At 44.7% G+C, this 24,524-nt stretch overlaps 1 protein-coding gene across 1 annotated transcript in view; it reads right to left on the bottom strand.

Moving 5' to 3' along the window:
* RBM44 (RNA binding motif protein 44) overlaps positions 1 to 24,524 on the bottom strand; it is a 1,074,496-nt gene that overhangs the window by 827,872 nt on the left and 222,100 nt on the right. The gene's annotated exons all lie outside the window — the stretch shown is intronic.

Here is a 24,524-nt window from a genome sequence, read left to right as displayed (position 1 = left end):
CGAAAGCCTTAGGCTTAAGTTGTAGGAATGACCTTCTTCTAAACTGAGTTTGTCTGGAGACATCTGGAAACAAATTCACTTTCTGACCACAAAACAATGCCTGTTTTTTCCTCAAAATACAGTCTTAGTATAGCCTGCTTCTCCAATTCCGTTTTAAATACTACCAATAAGGTAGCATGTCTGGCAATTATATCTCTTGATGATTCAAGAAACTATGACATGTCGAGGCTATCTGGAGAAACCATCTTATCCATTTCTCCCTCCTCGCCTGCCTCCCTGGAGCTTCTAGAAATATAATACAGATTATCTGGTTGAAAATTATCAACCAAATTATAATGTAGAATCTCCTTAAGGTACATTTTCAAGAGCTCCAGGGGGGACAGATAGTGGGAGTTAGGAAAGTTCAAAAATTGAAGATTTTTTACTCTAAGTTTTCCATATTTTCTAATTTGGCATGGAGCATCGAGCAATCTTTAATACTGGATACAGCTGTTTTTTGTAAGGTATTAACTGAAATATCTAATTTATCCAGTTTATTTTCAAATGTAGACATGTTAGTTTCATGATCTTTCACTTTTAAGTGCAGCACAACAAAGAAAAATGGGGAGACCCAATGATCCACAGTGAAAACAATCCACCGATGAAAACAAAAATTGTGGATACAGATGTTCTGGAGATAATTTATTAAACACTGACATATAAAACCATGAAAATTCAATTTAAAAAGTACAATGATAAAAAATACTGTGATAAAAATCCAACCGGACCCTACACGGTCCGTGTTTTGGCGAACACGCCTTCCTCAGGGGTCCAATGGTTTGCAACCTCACATATAAAGAATTGGACTGAAAACAGTCTATTGTCTTTAAACATGTGAGCAAAGAACACCACAGACAAGATGAAGTAGCAAAAAAATGCAAACGCAAGCAGTGTCTCGCTTTCAGTTCACCACACTATTGTTTCCCACAAATTCACCTTTATAGGACCCCCAGGGACCCCTGAAGAAGACTTTTTGTCGAAACGCGGACCGTGTATACCTAGTGGTCTAGGTCCTTTAAGGCTTTTATGTGGATAACCTATTTTTATGTGGATGAATTTATTTTTATGTTTATTTTATGTGGATGATTTTGGTGTATCTTTGGAACTTTGACTCTTTCAAATAAAGTCCATTTAGGAACATCGTCACACCACAGAGTTTTTATGGTTTTCACACAATCCAAGGCAACAGCTCAGGTTCTTGAGTGCTTCAGAGGCTAGCTCTGGGAAGCTCAAACAATTCAGCATACAAACAAACTTAGTCCCAAAACTTTCAGACAAAAAAGTAAGAAACAAAAATAGCAAAAACACTTCCAACCTTGCTCAGCTTGTATCCATTGCATCCAGTCTCCATCCAGGAATAACCGGCACACTAATGTCCATGGGTTCCCAGTCTTCTAGCTACCTCTCTCAGCTGTAGTCTTAGGCTTGTCTGAAATGTCCACCATGTCCCAATATTTGCACAGCTTGTCAGAATTCAGCTGGAGAGGCAAGCCTTGCTGCCTCTGAGGCTCTCCTTGCAGCCCCTTTGCTCCTCCCCTCCCTGGGTCTCAGCTGTCCTGTTTTAACAGCCTCCAATTCGCCCCTCCCTGCTCTAAAGAGGGGGAAGGGAGAAAACTCTCTCTGCAGCTATGTCTGCCTATGTGACAACTTCCTGCTAAGACTCTGGCCTTCTGGAAGCTGTAGTTTCCTAGCTCCTGAGTTCCTTTGAGATCTAATAGCAGGCTTGGGAGAGTAACCTGCAACTGGACTGAACTCTCCCTGGCAGTCACTGTCTGGCTCATCAAAGTTAGTACAAGGGAAGTCAGCGCTTTCATAATTGGCAGGGCCAACCTGGTCAGCTCTCCTGCATAGGGGTTTACTGCTCTTCCTATCCAACTCTGTGCCAAAGCTAGAAAGAGAGCTAGATTTATCACAAACTATAAAAGGTTATTATTCTTTGGAGACTAGCTAAGCTCTTTTAAGATCTAAACTGTCTATAGAAGGGAACCTACAATTTAGCTTTTCTCCCCAAACCTATCAAAGCTCAGAGCAAAATAAAATATACTTACCCAAAGATATCTCTTTTACTCTTCTCAGAAAGAGAATGTCCTCTTCCCTCTTTCTCTCCTCTCAGAAAGAATGCTAACTTGGACTTTTCATCTCTTTATATAGGCCTGGATTCACTAACCTGCCCGATCGGGCCTGATCCGGGTCCGATCCAGGCAGGTCCGATGAATTCAGGAACGAAAAATATGCAGACGGGGCGATCGGAAGAATGCCCCCATCTGCCTGCATGGATCACTCTATAGTGATCCCCGCGCATGTGCAGACCATCTGTAGATGGTCTGCACTTGTCCGTCTGAGACCCAACCTTTTTTTTTTTTTAAACTTAAAAACTTTTTTAACTTAAAACTGTGGAGGGGCATAATCGAAAGGGACGTTTAAGTCCGTTTACATCCATTTCACAAGTCGTCCAAAGTCAAAAAGAGCTTAAGTCCCATTTTCGAAAGAGACATCCAACGTCTTTTGACTTTCGAAAATCGTCCAATTATACGTCCTGAAGATCTGATCGTCCAAGTCGCTAAAACGTCGATCTTTAAAGCACATTTTCGTCCCACTGTCTGTCCAAGTCCAAAACGTCTAGAACAAGCCCTGTTGGATGTGGGAGGGGCCTGAAAAGTGATGGACAGAACACCCAGACAGGGCACCTAAATAGTGGGGTACCTTACAGGGCACTGCTGTGAACCTCACAAACAGGGTGCCACGGCTTCTCCTCACTACAGCTCCGTTATAGGTGATGGTGAGCTCCCAAACCACCTCCAGAATCCCCTAGACCCATTTATCTACCACCCCAATAGCCCTTATGGCTGCAGGAGCCACTTATATGCCAAATATAAAGGGTTTGGGGGTGTATAGGGCAGTGCACATGTTTCAGTATCAATGCAGTGATAACAGGGACTTATGGGCATGGGTCCTCCTCTCTATGGGTCCCTAACCCACCCCCAAGATGACTTAAGCTGCCTCTGTGCTGGACGACTAGGCTTTCCTATGCCAGGCGGCCAGGTGATGATGGTCTGGAGGCTGAATTTTAAAGTTGTGATTAAAATTTTTATGGTGGTGGGGGGGGGTCTGTGACCATTGAGGTATGTTTTATGTGTTTTCAGTGCATATCTGGTGAGTTTAGGTGGGTTTTTGTGACTTAGACCATGTTTCAAAGTTCTGTCGATCGTGGGCTGTATCACTTTTGGTTATACATGCTGTACGACTAAGTCTAAGCCGGCCCACGTCTGGAAACAACGGAGGGAACCCATAAGAAGAAGAATGCCAGGATGAGAGGAAATGGATGGAAATGAAGGACATGGACCTATGGTGGGAGAGATGGAAATACACCAGGGACTGTGGCTGATGAATCAAGAGAAGATAGAGACAGCAATTGTCGTGAAGGACTCCATCATCAGACAAGTCGACAGCCACATAGCGGGAGGAAGACTGGATTGGCTGGTGATCTGCCTACTGGGAGCCAAGGTAGAAGACATAGGGAGCTGCATCAGCAGGATCATCGACAGTGGTGGAAGAAGAAGATATGGAGTAGTGATCCATGTGGGGAGGAACAATGTGGGCAACAGAAACTACAACAGAGAAGTACTGAAGGACCAGTTCCGGATGCTAGGAAGAAAGCTGAAGACCAGAACACAGAGGATAGCATTTGGAGATCCTGCCGGTACCCAGGGCAGACGAGAAGAGACAGAGGGAGCTGAAAGCAGTCAACACGTGGATGCGGTGCTGGTGTGAGGAAGAAGGATTCCACTTCTAGCGCAACATGACGACGTTCTGGGGGAAGAACAAGCTATTCAGGAAGGACGGACTCCACCTCAGCAGAGACAGAATGAGGCTACTTACAAGCAACATCAAGAGAGAAGTTGAGAAGTTTTTAAACTAGGAAGAAGGGGAAGCCCACAGTCGACAGAGAGAGTCGATGGTTTGGGAACTGGTATACCCAGAGGATACCGTACAGGAAGATAGAGGGGAAGACTCACAGGATCACAGGCAAAACAGACCAAAAGGGACACAAGAGGGAAGGACATGCAAGAAGGGAACAGGCTGCAAACTCAAGTGTATGTACACAAATGCAAGGAGCCTTAGAAAAAAGATGGGTGAATTAGAAGCTGTGGCACGAAAGGATAACGTTGATATCAGCATCACGGAAACAGGGTGGACTGAGGAAAATGTCTGGAACACGGTGCTAACAGGATACAAACTATACCGCAGAGACAGAGTGACTCAAAACGGAGGAGGCATTGCCATATACGTCAAAGAGGGAATTGAATCTACTGGAGAGAACATGCCACAACAGATGGATAAGTTAGAGTCTCTATGGGTCAAAATTCCAGGAACAAATGGACCAGAAACGAAGATTGGCATCTACTACCAACCCCCAGGGCAGTCCAAAGAAATTGGAGAAATGACGGATGAGATTAAACGCAACTGCAAGGGAGGCAACGCAGTTATCATGGGCGACTTCAACTATCCAGGGATAGACTGGAACCTAGGCACATCCGTCTCCACTAGAGAGACCAAGTTCCTGGATGCTGCAGACGATTGCTACCTGGAAAACACGAGAGGAAATGCAATTCTGGACTTAATTCTAAATGGACTACGAGAACCGGCACAAGGTGTAGAAGTAGAAGGGACACTGGGAAACAGTGATCACAATATGATCTGCTTCGACCTGGATGCAGGGGCGAAACATCGGTCCACAATGACAGCCACAGCACTGAACTTCCGAAAAGGGAATTATGAAGGGATGAGACGCATGGTGGGGAAGAAGATTAAGAAGAGGAGGAACACTGTAAAAACGCTAGAGCAAGCTTGGTCCCTTTTTAAGGATACGATCACTGAGGCACAAAAATCTATATATACCGCATATCAACAAGGGATCAAAGAGGAAAAATAACAAAGAACCGGCATGGCTCACTATAGAGGTAAAGGAAGCGATCAGAGACAAAAAAAATCATTTAAGGAATGGAAAAGGACGAAAACTGGAATAAACACAAACATGAACGCAGGTGCCATAAGGAGGTAAAAGGGGACAAAAGAGACTACGAGGAAAAAATAGCCAAAGAGACGAAAAACTTCAAGCCGTTCTTTCAATATATTAAGGGGAAACGACCCGCGAAGGAAGTGGTGGGACCATTGGATGAGCAAGGAATAAAGGGAGCTCTAAAGGAGGACACAGCAATCGCCAACAGACTGAACACATTTTTTTGCATCTGTATTTACCGAAGAGAATATACAAAGCATACCGGAACCCATCAGGCTTTATGTTGGAAGCGAAAATGGGAAACTGACAGGGTTGACAGTCAGTCTAGAAGAGGTATGGCAGGCAGATTGATAGGCTTAAGAGCAATAAATCTCCGGGACCAGATGGTATCCATCCGAGGGTCATCAAGGAACTGAAAAGGACTATAGCTGAACTGCTTCAACTAATAGCCAATCTGTCGATCAATTCAGGAAAGATTCCGGAGGACTGGAAGGTGGCGAATGTAACACCGATCTTCAAAAAAGGTTCGAGGGGAGACTGGGAAACTAAATACCGGTGAGTCTGACCTCAGTACCGGGAAAGATGGTAGAGGCGCTGATAAAGGACTGCATCATTGATCACGTTGACGGGCATGGTATGTTGAGGACCAGCCAACACAGTTTCAGCAAAGGCAGATCTTATTTGACATGGAAGGGAGAACAAGAAGCAGATGATCTCAAAGAAGACACCCACAGAGGAATACCGCACAAGGGGGAGAAATTGGCTAGTCGATGCTCAGAAGAAGAAAGAGTGAAGCACACCAAGGACATTGACCTGATACCGAAGTGAAAATTGAAGAAGGGAAAGTCAGCAATCCTAGTGGGAGACTCGATACTGAGTCATGTGGACAGCCACATAGCAGGAGGGAGAGAGGATCAACTGGTGACCTGCCTCCCAGGAGCGACAACCAAGGACATCGTGGACAAAATTGGAAAGATCCTGGAAGGAGTGAAGACGGAAGAGACCACAGTAATGATCCACATCGGGACGAATGATGTCAGCAGGAGAGACTACAGAAGAAGCACACTGATAGAACAGTTCAAGATTCTGGGAAGGAAGCTGAAGATGAGGACCCAGAAGATAGCGTTCTCAGAGATCCTACTGGTACCAAGGGCAGATGTGAAAAGGCAGGAGGAACTACAATCAATAAATGCGTGGATGAGAAAATAGTGTGAGGAAGAAGGATTCCACTTCATGAGGAATTGGACAACGTTCTGGGGCAAGAGTGAGCTCTACAGGAGAGATGGACTGCACCTGAGCGCAGCGGGAGCTAGACTTCTAACAAACAACTTCAAGAGAGGAATAGAAAAGGCTTTAAACTAAGAGGAAGGGGAAAGCCGACAGTTGACCAAGCATCGACAATTCAGAAGAAAGTATCCCGTGAAGATACAAAGGGGAAACAAGGTTGGGAAGAAATAAGGGACAAATTACAGGAGTCAACTAACCCAGAAGAGGATGTTAGAAAGATTGTAGCAAAAGAGAAGACACTAAAGACCGCAGCACAGGGAAAGGAAATGAAGACAACAAAATACCAGGATCTAAATTGTATATATACTGAAATGGATAACCTGGACATACTGGACTACCTTGTGGACATACTGGACTACCTTGTGTATGCTGGACATTCTAACACATATTTTCCCACAGTTTAAAACAGCCTTCTTTTCCAAGCTAACCAGATGGAACAGCATGTACTTTGCTATCTGTGAACGCATGTATCCAAGTTTCCAAGTTTATTAATAAATTTGATGAATCACTTATTAGAATTACTAAGCGATGTACAAAATCAAAATAGAGTATAATAAAAAGAAACAAACATTTAACAGTATACTTTCATAGAACACAAACATGAATCGGGAGGGAAAGAATAAAAGTTACAATTTTAAATTTAAGGTAGAAAAAATGGAAAAACAAGAGGGTAAGGGGTAGTTAAACCACAGCATGATTTAAAATCTCACTAAAAATTTAAATATTAAAAGCATCTTTAAATAGATAAGATTTTAAAAGTTTTTTGAATATTGTAACGTCTTTTTCGTTTCTAATATATTGTGGCAGGGCATTCCACCATTGAGGTCCCATCACAGAGAATATGTCAGATCTTCTTGTTCCAATAATTTTCAGAGAGGGGACTGTAAGGAGATTTTGACCAGATGAGCGGAGTGAGCGTTGAGTACTGTGAGGTATTAATAATCTAGATATAAATCGAGGTTCATTGAAGGTTAGAGTTTTGAAGATAAGCAGTATTATTTTAAAGGTGATTCTATGACCAATTGGAAGCCAATGAGCGTCTATTAACAATGGTGAGACATGGTCGTATTTCTTAGCATTATATATTAATTTAATGGCAGTGTTTTGTATCAGCTGAAGTCTCCTTTTTTCTTTCTGTGTAATGTTAAGGAGAAGTGCATTGCAGTAGTCGAGTTTTGCTATGATTAAAGAATGAATTAGTATCATGATAGAATTAGAACTCAGAAATTTGGCGATTGACCGGATCAGACGTGGTTTAAAAAAGCAATTTTTAACAGTGAGAGAAATATGTTCGTGTATCCTTTTGAAATGCTAACCCTGCTGGCCTAGTTCTTTTCTCCCTTAGGAGGATACTTCTTCAAGGTTCTGTGGCCATTGTTCATTTGTGCTGAGCTGTTATCAGTGCTGTATGACATATGCAAGAGTACTTAACATATGCAAGGCACCCTGAAAAGCCATAAAACACCCATAACAAGTAACAACCCTTGAAGGATGAAGGGGGAGTAGGGATATGGGGGCCTGGTGCCTGTCTCTGAAGCAAGCCATGGGATCCAGGCACAGCCAGGATGCTGGAATGTCACTCTTGCATCTTTGTTTCAACTTTCTGCATAAGACTGTCTACAAACAAATCAGCCTCAGCAAGGTGATAAGGATTCCAGACAGGTAAAATGAAGTTCACGAAGTGCCCTCTGTTTCTGGACTGCTCGGGCCCCTCTCGTGGGGGGGAAGTAAGAGAGGCGTGGACTGGGGGGGAATAGTTAGGTATACATTTTTTGTATCAATAGGGAGTCATATGACCAGAGTTCGGGGATAGGCCTTTTGAAACAAAGAAAGAATTTATCTCTATAAAAGAAACATGCATCACAGGTAGAGCCAGAGAGGTTTACCTGCTTATGCCGGAGGGTGTGCTAGCCCCCTGCTCGGCATATGAGTGTAAGTGTTACTCTCCATTGCATATTCTGAACTGACAATATATATTTCTTTCTGCTATGTCTTTGCTGCTATAATTTTGTAAGCCATTATACTAAAAATAAAAATATTTTCTGTTTTGGAAAATACAATGCCGTCTCGTAGTCATTCCAATGAGGTAAACTAAGCAGCCTTACTTCAGTGGTGACTGCCCAACGTGATTCGCGCACGCACGCGTGGGTTTCACGCACTTGCGTGATTAATAGACTTTTTATTTTTCAGGTGTTCCGGTGAACTCCAAAGAAAAACACGTTCAGGGGGCGTATAGCGCTTGGACGGATGGTGTTCCTGGATGAGGAGGAGTTTTAGGGGGGCTAGTTGTGGCACGGACTGATGGAGGCCACATTGTGGTCCATTTTTTGTGCCGTAATTGAACGCCAAAACTCCACAAAATATATTTCTAGTCACCCAGAGACCGTATGGAATTAATACTGTACAAACTATAAGTACAACCTTTTATTTTAATTTTTATATATATTAGACGTCAGTTTTAGAAATAGGGAAAGATAGAACAGTGTAGGGAGGCGCGTGGTTTTTTTTTTCCAAGAGATTGTATATTTGTATATAGAATAGGGAATTGAACAGTTTAGTCTGCATCAGGATGTTACCTCTAGAGGTCGTGAAAACAGCCAATCATTCTCAGTTAGCTACAAATATAACCCATTTCCATGAAAAATGGATTAAAGTGACAGCTAAGAAACCTAAAAACAGCACAGATAATTGGCAATGGCCGAAGGAAGGTTCCCTGCTGTGGGAAGACCTGGCAAAACTTCGGACCAATATTATGCAGCATAAGACTGGAAAATCTCAAAGTGATCATTTAGAAATGTGGACCTTGTGGCGGGAGTTGTGTACAAACCCTCCCATTACACAGGAAGTAAAAGTAGCTGTCAAAACAAAGCAGAACATGATTCCTGCAGAAGAGTCTAAGCCGCCGCCATATGAGGATAGCCCAGTACCTGCGGCACCTCAGGCAGCGCCTCTCTATCCTGTGTTAACAAACTTGGCCAAGCCTGCTGAAGGGTATTACCCAGCACCTTTTGACCCTTCCCTGGTAAAAAGTGCACCATAAGAACATAAGAAGTTGCCTCCGCTGAGGCAGACCATAGGTCCATCCTGCTCAGCGGTCCGCACCCGCGGCGGCCCATCAGGCCCATTGCCTGAGCAATGGTCTATACCTATCTATACCCCCCAATCCCTTTTTCTTCTAGGAATCTATCCAAACCTTCTTTGAAACCATTTAATGTTTTCTTGTCTACAACAGCCTCTGGAAGCGCGTTCCATGTATCCACCACCCTCTGAGTGAAAAAGAACTTCCTAGCGTTTGTTCTAAACCTGTCCCCTTTCAATTTCTCCGAGTGCCCCCTTGTACTTGTGGCGCCCCTTAATTTGAAAAATCTGCCCCTGTCTATTTTTTCTATGCCCTTCAGGATCTTGAAGGTTTCTATCATGTCTCCTCTAAGTCTTCGCTTCTCCAGGGAGAAAAGTCCCAACTGCTTCAATCTGTCGGTATATGGGAGATTTTCCATTCCCTTTATCAGTTTGGTTGCTCTTCTTTGTACTCCCTCAAGTACCGCCATGTCTTTCTTGAGGTACGGCGACCAGTACTGGACACAGTACTCCAGATGCGGCTGTACCATTGCACGATACAGCGGCATGATGACTTCCTTCGTCCTGGTCGTAATACCTTTCTTAATGATACCCAGCATTCTGTTTGCTTTCCTAGAGGCTGTGGCGCATTGCGCCGATGCCTTCAGTGTTGCGTCTACCATCACTCCCAGGTCTCTCTCCAGGTTACTAACCCCTAGTGGTGTTCCCCCCATTTTGTATGTGAACATCGGGTTCTTTTTCCCCACGTGCATGACCTTGCATTTCCCCACGTTGAAGCTCATCTGCCACTTTTCGGCCCACTTTTCCAGCTGCGTTAGATCCTTTTGGAGATCCTCGCAGTCTTCCTTGGTTTGAGCCCTGCTGTATAGTTTGGTGTCATCTGCAAATTTAATGACTTCACACTTAGTTCCCGCCTCTAGATCATTTATGTAGATATTGAACAAGAGCGGTCCCAGCACCGACCCTTGCGGAACTCCGCTCGTGACCCCTTTCCAGTCTGAGTAGTGTCCCTTTACGCCAACCCTCTGCTTCCTGTTTGCCAGCCAGTTTTTGATCCATCGGTGGACCTCCCCTTGTACCCCGTGGTTCCATATCTTTTTAAGCAGTCTCTCGTGTGGCACCTTGTCGAAGGCTTTTTGCCACACGAGAGACTGCTTAAAAAGATATGGAACCACGGGGTACAAGGGGAGGTCCACCGATGGATCAAAAACTGGCTGGGGATGTAGTTCCCACAGTAGTTTCTCCTACCAGTTTTGGAACAGCCAACCCTTTTAGAATCGAGGGAAATGTTACTCTGACCCCTCAGAGTGGATTAAATGTGCCTGGCAGTCACCTGACTGCTCAGGACTCTGGATCAGACTCTGAGTTTTCTGATACAACGTCTCATGCAGCACAAGCTCAAGTGCCTGCACAGACTCCCTTCCGAAGGATGGACATCCCATTACGACCAGAAGAGCTGGCAGTAACCCGGATGAATCCACAGCTCACATCCATGCCTCCACCCTTAACAAATTACCACCCTGTGGTCGGTGCTCTTAGGGACCATTTGGCACAACACCAAATCCCAGTGCAGCCACCACAACCCACCTTTGTACAACCTATAAATGCTTATCAGAGCCCTATTTATGCAGACCCTGTCAGAACCATGTTCCAGTCAGCACTATCTCCCATGGAGATAGTGCTCCAGAACGAGGGATCTCCCAAGTATGTATACGTTTGGGTATCCAATTTGGCAGGCTGGACAGAAGGACAGGCTCCGCAAATGATTCCCTACCCCCGAGAGGGGTCATTTGCAACAGTCCATATGAATACTGCCAGACTGTGCATCAAGCAAGGCACAGGAGACCCCGGCTGGGATCTCAAGTACATGAAAAAAGGCTTAAAGGTGTGGGAAAAATATGAGCACATTTACAAGGGAGAAGCAGTTCAATTCCCAGGAACTGCTTTAGGACAAAGCGTGGCTACACCCATGCCCATCATACAAGCCCCCCTTCTCATGAGCACAAAAGAAGGAGGGGGAGTGCAGCGCTCCTACATTCCTTGGAGCTTTACTGACTTTGTGGCAATTAAACAGCAGCTCCTACCTTTGATGCAGGGAGCTGGCCCATGGATTAAAAAATTTGAGAAGATAACAGCTCAATGGACCTTAGGGATAGGTGACGTCAGACACCTATTAGTCCAATTGGTAGGCAATACAACAACTGATATCTTTTCAGATGCTGGCATCCCAGATTATACGCCCGATGTCACCTATTTTGACGGGGCCCCATTCAATACCAGCCGCCTGAGGGTCTGGAAAGCACTAAGGGACAGATACCCTGACATTAAGGATTTTTCAAAGTTAACAACTAAACACTACTCTCTGACAAATGACATTTATGACCATATCCGGATGTTTGAAGATCAGTGGGAAGACGAGATGAATGAGCCTTGCAGTTATGCGACAATGTCTGGCATACCAGATCTTAAAAAGCGCGTTGCCAAAGAAGGTGCAGAGTAAGTTAGACAATATTGTAGCGATAGAAGGAAAAAATTGGAGTGAGATTGTTTCTCATGTCACTCACTTTGTGAAACAATCAAAGGAAGAGGAAGCCAAAACAGAGAAAGAAATCGTGCAGATGCAAAAGAAGGTTTTTGCTTTACAGATTGAAAAAGAGGAAACAGCGAAGGCAGACAAGCAAATGCAACAAGATAGCCAGGCTATCCAAGATAAAATAAACACGGCAGTAGACAAGGCATTACAACTTGCTCAAATTAACTGGACAGATAACACCAGGCAACCTCCCTTCCGAGGAGGCCATAGGGGGAAGGGTGCCCCGTCTCAAACACCCAGATCTCAGATACAATGCTTTAAGTGCCATAGATTTGGCCATTATGCAAATGAATGTAGAAATCAAACCCTGCAAGGGAAAGGCAGGTACAGGGAGGCAGAGGCAATCCTCGGCCCCCTGGCAACCCTTACGATCAAGGAGGGCAAATTAATTGGGACCACGCTCCTGATTTCCCTTATCCTGCTGGAGCCCCGCACCAGTGGGAGGGCCTTGAGGATGGGGGTGAGTATACCCAATGACGGTCTCAATACCTTCATGCCATTCAAATGTCTGACACTGAACCATTGAAGTATATTCAGGTTGCTAAAGAACCTAGAGTACCGTTCATTGTAGACACGGGAGCCACTATGTTATCTGTCAATTTTGTGCCCTTAGGACACACGGTCTCTAACTCTCAGGTCCCCACTACTAGCATTGAAGGTAATGTCACAAACAATAGGATTTTAAAAAGAAATCCCCTCCTCATTGATCAGGAATTGGTTATCACAGACCTCCTTTATGTCCCGACGTGCCCAGTAAACCTGCTCGGGCGGGATGTTTTAAAGGAACTCAGAGCTGTTATCACATTCTCTGGTTTGCTCTCAGCTAATTTGCCACTCCCGGAAGATGTGATCACCCAACTCCCTGTCCTTGAATTTGGGAAGGTCATTTCAGTTTATGAAGTGATCCTCACATTAAAAAAGCCCGGTACTGGCCCAACAACTCCACAGTACCCCCTCAAGCCTGAAGCTCTCCAAGGGATTCGCCCAGTCATTGCCAAATTGCTTGAGGCAGGAATTATTGAATTCACTTCCTCCCCTTGGAATACACCCTTGTTTCCTGTACTGAAAGCAGATGGTAAAACATATTGCCTGGTCCATGACCTCCGGGATCTGAACATACTCCTGGAACAAGAATTTCCTATAGTTCCTAACCCTGTGTCCCTCCTTACTTCTCAATCAGTGATGGCCTGGCATACTGTCATTGATCTCAAGAATGCATTCTATTCAATTATTTTAGCCATAGAGTCTCGTCCTTTGACAGCATTCTCTGTTGTTGTGGATCATTACCAATGGTCCCGCCTCCCTCAGGGATTAAGTGACAGTCCAGCTCTGTTCACTAAAGTCTAGAGCACGACTTACAGGCAACACACAAGTTTCCCTTTTTGTGTATGTGGATGACATACTGCTGTCTGCATCTACCATTACAATTTGTAGACACTTTAGTGACAGACTCCTGCAAGTGCTCACTGAAGGAGGATATGCTGTAAACAAAGACAAAATTCAATTATGCCAGCAGACCGTGACATTCCTCGGACACACATTTGCTCCGGAGTCAAAATTTCCTTCTGCTACTGTTTTGGAAGAGATCACAAACATTCCTCTTCCACAGACTATCAAAGAACTCCGCGGCTTAATGGGAATGTTTAATTACTGTAAAGATTATATCCCCTGCTTGAGTCTTGGAACAAAACCTTTGCGTGAATACTTGAAAGGCTCTCCATGGTCCTCAGACCGCATCACACTCACGAAAGCTCAATCAGATCTCATTGACCAGCTAAAACAGAATCTCCTCCAGGCTCCAAAATTTATGTTCCCCCTTCCCACACTTCCGGTTAATCTTTTCTTGATCAATGACCAGGATGGGTGGGCAGCCAGTGCTTATCAAGCCAACAGTCTGGTTTTGTTCAACGGCACCTTCACCCCAGTGGAAACATGCTTTACTGAGTGTGAACAAGCTGTGGTGGCTGCGACTACTGCAGTTACCAAACTTTATCAGACCCTGCCTTATGCCATCATTACTATGCATTGTGTTCATGAGGTTTCCAAGTTTACGTGACCCTGCTGTTACGTTCATTGCTCGTCGTCTGGCTACATATCTTGCAGTGCTATTAACTGAAAATCTCACCTTTGTTCCTCCGACCAAAGCAGACTCACTCTTGGACAGAGTACAGCCGTTCTTCTAAGGCCTGCAGCCTACACTCTTGCAAGCCCATGGATGCCCTTACTAGGACTCTCCACAGACTCTGATGGTCCCTCATAAAACAGGGATTTACGTTTTCACAGATGGTTCTCATACCAAGCAGGGCACAGCCTTTGCTCTGTTAAAATACTCAGTTTTTCAGGATCAGTACAGCAATGAATGGTATTGTCTGTCTCCCCATGAGTCAGCCCAGACAGCTGAACTGGCTGCAGTACTCCAATGCCTAAGGAGCCATCCTGCTGAGCCCTTAACTGTTTTTTCAGACTCACACTATGCCCTATCCAGCATTTCTGACAACCTGCTGAAATGGAAAAAGAGGGGTTTAATTGATAGTGCCGGACGACCTCTGCAACATCTTCCCATTCTACAAGAGATCATGACTCGCCTTGATTCCAGAACCATCCCAGTGGCGCTAATCAAGATCAAAGCGCATGATGACACTGATAAATCTCCTGAGCAGTGGTCCCACCAATTTGCAGATCATCTTGCCAACCAGGCCATTGAGTATACTTATTGCCGCCAACCTGAGTCCCAAGAAACATCTGCCATGATTCTCACTAGGGCCCAGGCGAAACAGGGACTACCAGCTCTGGATCATGACTTTCACCCACAGATGGGCCTCACTCCTCAGAAAACTGCTCATTGGGAGCGCCTTGGCAGTATCAAAGTGAAAGGTTTGTATGTTACCCCAAATGGCCAAGTTTGCTTGTCAGGCGTTTCTCTGCGCCTCCTAGCAGCCAGCCTGCATTCCGACAATCACCCTACTGCAGTTAACCTGTTGGCTAAACTTCAGCCCCACTACTGGGCTACCTATATGCTGCCTGTTTTACGTACTACCTGTGCTAAGAATAACCCTCGGGGGACCCCTATTCCCCCGGGAACCATTCCCATCCCTGAGGGACCCGCCAGGAGGTGGTACATGGATTTTACAGATATGATTTATGTTTGCACAAGAAGAGATTTCTTTTGGTATGTGTGTGTCCTTTTTCTCAATGGATAGAGGCATTCCCTTGCACCTCTGAGTCAGCAGCTGCTGCTGCGGAGGTGCTCTGCCATGACTTATTTAGTAGACACGGTGTGCCTGAAGTTCTGTACTCAGACAACGGCACCCATTTCCATAACGACCTCTTGGCTGAGGTCTGTGCCCGGCTGGGCCTTGCATAAAAATTTGTGACTATTTACCACCCGTAAAGTAACGGTACGCAGAGAAGGCCCATGATCTTCTAAAAGTGGCACTGCGTAAGCTCATGCCTCCTGATTGCTCTAATTGGCTAGCATAACTTCCTGCTGCGCTGTATGCTGTCCGGAACAGGACACTTAAATTGTATAAATTGACCATGTCTCCATTCCAGCTCCTCACTGGCCGGCTGCCTTTTGAGCCTTGGTTTCATGCCCCTGACAACAAGTTCCTGCCAGTAGTGCTACAAAATTATGTTGTTTCTTTACATACAGCTGTCCGTGAACTACAGCATTATCACAAGGGCCCCAATGCTGACTTATCCCGCTCGTGGACCTACAAGTTTCACCCTGGGCAAGCAGTCTACAAGCGCAATCATCACAAAACCTCGTGGAAGAATCAACCGTTCCTTGGACCTTTTACTGTGGAACTGGTTTTTCCTTTTGCTGTAAAACTGCATGGACAAAGTACTTTAGTGCACGCTAAGGACATTAAGCCTGCCCCATCTGTGGACTGTGCAGTTTTGCCTTAATTCTAAATTCTTCTGGAACTGTTGTGGGCCCACATGGTTAATTCATACCCTGTGACTTTCTCTGTGTTCTTTGCCCTTTTGATTCTTTCTTTCTGTCTTACTGTGTGCTGTGTGTGCAAATATGGCCTGTGCATTCCCAAACATCGTCCTCCTCCTGTTCCTCGTGCTCCTGCCCCTACCTCTTCTAGCCTCTCCATCCCCTGTATCCCCCTCTAGTCTGTGCCTCCCCTGTCTCACTACTGTTTGCGCTGGCCAACTGACCACCACCACACTTCTGTATTTTTCCGCTTATGATTGCCCCCTTGACAAGATCTCGGGGACATGCATATATAATGGTACTTCTTACACTGTCTGCACTCTGCTACAAGCTGTTGTTTGTTTTGACCCTAGCTCTGCTCCCATGAAGATTTTTCTGGAAATCTTGCCCATTTTTAAACCTGATCATAAATTGTCCATCCCCATCTTTCTCTTGATCACCCCACCTCCATTGTATTTGATGTCTGCTCTCTTACTGCTGATCTTGATTATTCCCGAGATGATGTTGGGCTTAAAAGTGCCCGGTATGACAGACGTGGCTGTTGTAGCCTGTCTTGGCAACGTGCCTATTCCTCAGATTGAAAGTACATGTGCCCTGCCCATACTACTATGACTTCCTGCTTTTCCTGGGCTGATGTAGTTCATGCCACCTGGAAACCCGCAAAGTTTACTGGATTTCCAGGTATGTTCCTTAGTAAGTTATCAGCCCCTTCCACCTGTACGGTGGACACCTTCACCCCTGTAAATTTAAATATTCAGACTCTTCGTATGTTCCTCACTCCCTATCACTATGGCCTTTTAATTGACGGGTCTGGCAGTGACCCAGCCGCTAGAATTGAGATTCAGGTCACCACCACTGGAGCTCGAACCTTCACCCATAAGGTTTTCCATACTGTTTTTGAAGAACTAGAGCACAAATTTGAACCCAGTCATGTTGCCCGTAACTTGTTTCTCCAATTTGCTGAAACTATCGCCTCCTCTCTTAATGTTTCTAATTGCTTTATGTGTGAGGGCACAAACATGGGTGAACAATGGCCTTGGGAAGCTAAGGAATTGTCCCTGTTTCCCTCTAATTTTTCAGTACCCCTCAATTTCTCTGCTCCTTCTCCTGCTGATTGGGTATTGCGTCATGGCATTGTCTTCAATGTCTGTATCTGGCGCCCCCACCTTAATGACTCTTTCATGGGCCTTTCTTTGTGTAAATCTTCCTACTCTTGGAACTCCACCCAGTCCTCTTGGACTCCCTGGCCTGCTAATGCCTCTTCCTTTACTGACAAGTTCTCCCTTCTTCTCTCCACTGCCCATTATGCTACCTTGTCTGCTTCTCTTAGGTCCTCTCCTTGGCCTGCTCCTGATGGTCTGTATTGGATTTGTGGTCACACAGCTCGCCGAGTCCTCCCTGCTTCTTGGACTGGTGCCTGTGGCCTGGGTACCATTCGCCCCAGTTTTTTTCTTATTCCCCTTACAGTGGGGGAGCAGTTGGGTATCCCTGTTTTTGCTCCCCGTGCTCGCCGCTCTATTGCTGTAGGTGCTTGGAATGATAGTGAATGGCCCCCTGAGCGTATTATCCATTATTATGGCCCTGCCACCTGGGCGGAGGATGGGTCTTGGGTCTACCGCACTCCTATTTACATGCTTAACAGAATTATTCGCCTTCAGGCTGTTGTTGAAATCATTACCAATGAAACTTCTTTAGCTTTGAACCTCCTAGCCAAACAAAGCGCTAAGATGCGCACTGCTATCTATCAGAACCGCCTTGCCCTCGATTACCTCCTTGCTGCGGAGGGTGGGGTGTGTGGCAAGTTTAATCTTTCTAACTGTTGCCTTGAGATTGATGACACTGGTAAAGTGATTGAAGAGATCACAGATCGCATGTGCAACCTTGCCCATGTTCCTGTCCAGACCTGGCATGGCTTTTCCACCACCGGCTGGTTTGATTCTTGGTTCCCTGATGTTGGTGCTTTGCGCCCCCTGCTCCTGTTTTTAGCTGTGATTTGTGCTATTTTCTTTCTCCTCCCATGCCTCCTTCCATGTTGTTTTAAAGTGTTACAGAGTACTACTGAACGTGTGACTTCCCAGTTCCTTTCCCATCATGGCTATCTCCCTGTCCCCTCTTCTGCTCAAGAGTATGTTTTCCCTCACCCTGTTGACCCTGTGGTTGATGACTCAGAGTCTGAGTTTTAGATTATGTTTGCTTGAGCCTTATATTTACTCTATCCTGTGCATTTGTATTTACTCTCTTGTTGGGTTCCTTTTTAGCCCTGTACATCTGCCTTTTGGCCTCCATCCTCTGGTTCTGGCATGTACTGTTGTTTAGTTTAGCTAGTTGGTAGGGCTACCCCTCCTCCACGCCATGTTTCTTCCTCTCTCGGCCACCCTTTGTGTGGAGGCCCTTCGTTGCAGTACTTCAGCCCGCCAAGAGGGGACACTGAAGTAAGGCTGCTTAGTTTACCTCATTGGAATGACTACGAGATGGCATTGTATTTTCCAAAACAGAAAATATTTTTATTGTTAGTATAATGGCTTACAAAATTATAGCAGCAAAGACATAGCAGAAAGAAATATATATTGTCAGTTTAGAATATGCAATGGAGAGTAACACTTACACTCATATGCCGAGCAGGGGGCTAGCACACCCTCCGGCATAAGCAGGTAAACCTCTCTGGCTCTACCTGTGATGCATGTTTCTTTTATACAGATAAATTCTTTCTTTGTTTCAAAAGGCCCATCCCCGAACTCTGGTCATATGACTCCCTATTGATACAAAAAAATGTATACCTAACTATTCCCCCCCCCAGTCCACGCCTCTCTCACTCCCCCCCCCCACGAGAGGGGCCCGAGCAGTCCAGAAACAGAGGGCACTTCGTGAACTTCTTTTTACATGTCTGCAATCCTTATCACCTTGCTGAGGCTGATTTGTTTGTTTCAGGATGGTGTCCTTGTAGACAGTCTTATGCAGAAAGTTGAAACAAAGATGCAAGAGTGATATTCCAGCATCCTGGCCATGCCTGGATCCCATGGCTTGCTTCAGAGACAGGCACCAGGCCCCCACATCCCTACTCCCCCTTCATCCTTCAGGGGTTGTTACTTGTTATGGGTGTTTTATGGCTTTTCAGGATGCCTTGCATATGTTAAGTACTCTTGCATATGTCATACAGCACTGATAACAGCTCAGCACAAATGAACAATGGCCACCGAACCTTGGAGAAGTATCCTCCAAAGGGAGACAAGAACTAGGCCAGCAGGGTTAGCATTTCAAAAGATACACAGATAGCAAAGTACATGCTGTTCCATCTGGTTAGCTTGAAAAGGAAGGCTGTTTTAGACTGTGGGAAAATATGTGTTAGAATGGCTATAGTGTCCAGCATACACAAGGTAGTCCAATATGTCCACAAGGTAGTCCAGTATGTCCAGGTTATCCATCTCAATACTAATGCAAGGAGCCTAAGAAACAAAATGGGGGAATTAAGAAGCCATGGCCAATGCAGAGGACATAGACATCATTGGAATCTCTGAAACATGGTGGAATGAGGAAAGCAAATGGGATACAAGCTCTATCGCCAGGATAGATCAGGACAGAAAGGAGGTGGAATAGCTCTATACATAAAAGAAAGCATACAATCGACAAGAATGGACACAGCAGAGATGACCAACAAGCTAGAATCACTAAGGGTTAAAATACCGGGAAGGAAAGGCCTGAAATAAAGATGAACCTATACTATCGTCCACCCAGGCAAACCGGAGATATCGATGAAGAAATGGAAGCCGAGATGAAGCAAGAATGCAAAAGCAGTAACACGGTTATTATGGGAGACTTCAACTATCCCGGGATAGACTGGAGTCTTGGAAGCTCAAGATGTGCTAGGGAGACAGAATTCCTGGAGGCCACACAAGATTGCTTCATGGAGCAGCTTGTTAGAAAACCGACGAGAGGAAATGCCACTCTGGATCTAATCCTAAATGGGTTAAGGGGACCTGCAAAGGAAGTGGAAGTAGTGGAACCATTGGGAAACAGCGATCAAAATATGATAAGGTTCAAGGTTGAGATAAGAATACCGAAAGGAAAGAGAACCATAGCGACAACTTTTAACTTCAGGAAAGGAAACTATGAAGCAATGAGGGAAATGGTAAAGAAGAAACTTAGGAACACTTCTAAAAAACGGCAAACCATGCCTGGTCTTTTTTCAAGGACACGGTGAACGAGGCGCAAAATCTGTATATCTCCAGATTCAGAAAGGGGTGCAAAAAGTCAAAAAAAAGACCCGGCATGGATAACTAAAATAGTGAAGGATGCGATAGGCAATAAAAAAAAATTCATTCAGGAAATGGAAAAAGGACAAAACTGAGGGGAATTGGAAAGAGCATAGGAAGTATCAAAAAGAATGTCACCATGTGGTTCGAAAAGCCAAAAGAGTATGAAGAGAGGCTAGCCAGGGAAGCACGAAATTCAAATCGTTCTTTAGATATGTTAAAGGGAAGCAGCCGGTTAGGAGGAGGTGGGACCGCTGGACGACGGAGACAGGAAGGGAGTGGTGAAGGAGGAGAAAGAAGTTGTGGAAAGACTTAACATGTTCTTTTCATCTTTATTTACAAACTCAGACACAACCAACATACCAGAACCGGAGCAATTCTTCAATGGAAATCAAGCAGAAAAATTAACATCCATGGAAGATGTGTGCAGGCAGATAGAAAACTAAAAACTGACAAATCCCCGGGTCCGGACGGAATCCATCCAAGGGTCTGAAGGAATTAAAGGAGGAGATAGCGGAACTACTGCAGCAAATTTGCAACCTCTCCCTGAAAACAGGCACGATCCCGGAGGATTGGAAGATAGCCAACATTACACTCATCTTTAAAAAGGGATCAAGAGGTGACCCGGGAAACTACAGACCGGTGAGTCTGACCTCAGTTCCGGAGAAAATGGTGGAAGCACTGATAAAATAAAACATCGATGAACATTTTGAAAGAAACAAACTTCTGATAACCAGTCAACATGGTTTTTGCAGGGGGAAATCGTGCCTAACTAACTTATTGCACTTCTTCGAAGGAATTAACAAATGGATGGACAGAGGAGACACCATAGACATCATATACCTAGATTTCAAAAAAGCCTTTGATAAAGTACCTCATGAATGTCTACTCCGGAAAATGAAGAACCGTGGGGTGGACGGAGACGTACTGTCACCACCTAGACTCGGGCCGAGCGGTTCTGGTAGCCTGGCAGTGACACACCACTGACACCCTGGCATGAGTCCCTTTGAAGTAGGGCCACCTTTCAGACTGGTTTCCCCTAGGCTTCTCCCTAGGACAGTCGGTGTGTGCTTGGTTTACAGATAACTCAGTAATCAGAATGGCTTCAGCGAAAGTTGTAACCTTTATTAGGCCACCGGCCTCAGCAACACCAAAATAATTCCGGTTCCACCGGTCATGAATTTTGCACATGAAAAAAGAATTATTCAAAATCAAAATATAATCCACACTGCTCTGGACTTTACCCAAGTGCAACACAGTCCAAGCACTTCTCTTCACCAGAGTCTATTCAGTAGGCAGGCAAACTGCCCTCACAGTCCAAGGTTCTTTCAACCTAAGCAGTCCTGATGAACCTGCTTACATGGAAACTATTTTTCCTACGTTTGTACTGCAGGAGATAAAGCAGGTCAAACAGCACAGTCCTTTTAGTTTATCTAGTTCAAAAAGCACAAGGAGTTAAATTACCTCCCACAGTTTGCTAATGTTATTAGCTACCAGCTGTGAGCCTGCACAGAGGTCCTAAGAACCAGAGACATTCAGGCTGTTTCCCTGCCCAGCGTTTGCTTAGGTAAGCTATGGTTTAAACAAAACATATCAGCTCTTGTGCTTTACTCAGGCATACATTCAGGAACAAACTTGGCCATTTGCAACAATTATAACGTCCTGATAGCATTGTCCAGCTAGCAGTGAGACAGTCAGAGAAACAGCAAGGTGAAAACAACTTTCCCTCTGCCCTCACAGTTCTTATGCAATTTCCATCTGCTCAGGCTGGGTTTCACACGGAGTATAACTTTCTCCTAATACCATGGGTTTAGGTATACATGATTCCAAAGGAGAGTTTCTAACCTGTTCCTCTTTCATGTCCCAATCCGTCAGAGCAAGGGGCACTGGCAGCTTTTCTGTCCCACTTCCATTTCTTGCTCACTGTCTACAGGATAGTCAGCTGATGTGCTCCCCTGGCTCCTGACTTGGTCAGCCCTTCTGCACCGGGGTTTGTAAATCCTCCTATATCTCTCTGTGACAAGCCTCGGAGATGCAGGATTGTCACAGTACATAGATGGATCAGAAACTGGTTGGCGAGTAGGAAACAGAGGGTAGGGATGAAGGGCCACTACTCGGACTGGAGGATGGCCATGAGTGGTGTTCCGCAGGGTTCGGTGCTTGGGACGCTGCTATTTAATATATTCATAAATGATCTAGAAACAGGGATGAAGTGTGAGATAATAAAATTTGCGGACGACACCAAACTATTTAGTGGAGCTAGGACTAAAGAGGACTGCGAAGAATTGCAAAGGGACTTGAACAAACTAGGGGAATGGGCGACGAGATGGCAGATGAAGTTCAATGTTGAGAAATGTAAAGTATTACATGTGGGAAGCAGAAACTCGAGGTACAACTATACGATGGGAGGGATGTTATTGAATGAGAGTACCCAAGAAAGGGACTTGGGGGTAATGGTGGACATGACAATTAATCCGACGGCACAGTGCGCAGCAGCCGCTAAGAGAGCAAATAGAATGCTAGGTATAATCAAGAAGGGTATTACAACCAGAACAAAAGAAGTTATCCTGCCGTTGTATTGGGCAATGGTGCGTCTGCATCTGGAGAACTGCGTCCAATATTGGTCGCCATACCTTAAGAAGGATTTGGCGTTACTCGAGAAGGTTCAGAGGAGAGCGACATGTCTGATAAAAGCGATGGAAAACCTTTCATACGCTGAGAGATTGGAGAAACTGGGTCTCTTTTCCCTGGAGAAGAGGAGACTTAGAGGGGATATGATAGAGACTTACAAGATCATAATAATAATAATAATTTATTTCTTATATACCGCTATACCATGAAGTTCAAAGCGGTTTACAGTAAAGATACATTTTGACAGTACATGGGATACAAACGGTTAACAATAAAGATACATTTTGTCAGTAAGTGGGATACAAGTCATGCAAGTGGTTTTCGATAAAGATACATTTTGTCAGGACATGGGATACAAGGGGAGAGAGGGTAAGAGTTAGTCTCAAATCTAGAGTTGGGGTAGTGGCGAGGTAGAGAGGAGTGCCGTAGCGAGGAAGAGGTGGGTTGGGAATTTAGAATTTGTTAAACAATCGAGTTTTCAGAGATTTTCTAAAGTCTGCGTATGTAGTGGCCTCAAGTATGGATTTTCTAAGCCATGTGTTCAGCCTGGCTGCCTGGAAAGATAACATTCTATCTAGAAACTTTTTGTATTGGTAAGATTTCAGGGAGGAGTCATTAAATAGGTTTGTTCTGTGAGTGCTCTTGTTCGAACTGTTGAGAAAGAACTGGGAGATTAGGTAAGTTGGAAGCATCCCAAAGAGAGCTTTGTAACAGATACAAGCAAACTTGAAGATGATTCTGGATTCTACGGGTAACTAGTGGAGTTTCTGATAGTAAGGGATAATGTATTCCCATTTTTTTAAACCGTGGATTAGTCGGATCGCGATTCTGAATTAATCTCTGTTTGTTGAGATTCTTTTTATAAGCACCTAGGTATATGATATTACAGTAATCTAGAGTGCTTAAGATGGATGATTGTACTAGTAAACGGAAGGACTTGTTGTCGAAGAATTTTTTAATAGTGCGAAGTTTCCATAGAACTGAAATACTTTTTTAAACAATAGGTTTGTGTGATTTTCCAGGGTTAGGTGTTTGTCAAGGGTTACCCCCAGTATCTTTATGGTTTAGTCAATTTTGTATTCTCGACTCTGTAAGTGAATTGTATTTTCATTTATCTTTTCGTTGGGGGATGCCAGGAAGAATTTGGTTTTTTCTGTGTTGAGTTTTAGTTTGAAGGCCATCATCCAGCGCTCTATCTGATGTAGGATGTTGGTTAAGGAGTTGATGTATTGTGACGTTAGCGAGGTTAGAGGGATCACTACCGTAATGTCGTCTGCGTAAATGTAGAAGAGCCCTAGGCTTTGTAGCAGATTTCCTAAAGAACTTAGGTAGATATTAAAGAGGGTCGGGGATAGGGGGGGAACCCTGGGGTAATCCGCAGTTGTTATTCCAGCTATGGGAAAGTTTGTCGTCTTTGAATACCTGGTAGGATCTGTTCCTGAGGAATCCCTGGAACCAAATTTGAGCGTTTCCTGTGATGCCTATGGCTTCTAGGCAGTTCAAAAGAATGTTGTGATCAACTAGGTCAAAGGCGCTACTTAGGTCCAGTTGCAGGATCATGGCGCTGGTACCTTGGGTGAGAAGGGAGTATAGGTGGTTTAATAGCGAGGCCATTATTGTTTCTGTGCTGTGACCAGGTCTGAAGCCTGACTGGTTGTTGTGCAGTATGTTGAATTTGTC

The sequence above is a fragment of the Geotrypetes seraphini genome, chromosome 5, assembly GCF_902459505.1.
Source record: "Geotrypetes seraphini chromosome 5, aGeoSer1.1, whole genome shotgun sequence".
NCBI lineage: Eukaryota > Metazoa > Chordata > Amphibia > Gymnophiona > Dermophiidae > Geotrypetes > Geotrypetes seraphini.
The sequence above is the reverse complement of the archived record's forward strand: the minus strand, read 5'-3'. Positions and strand labels throughout refer to the sequence as shown.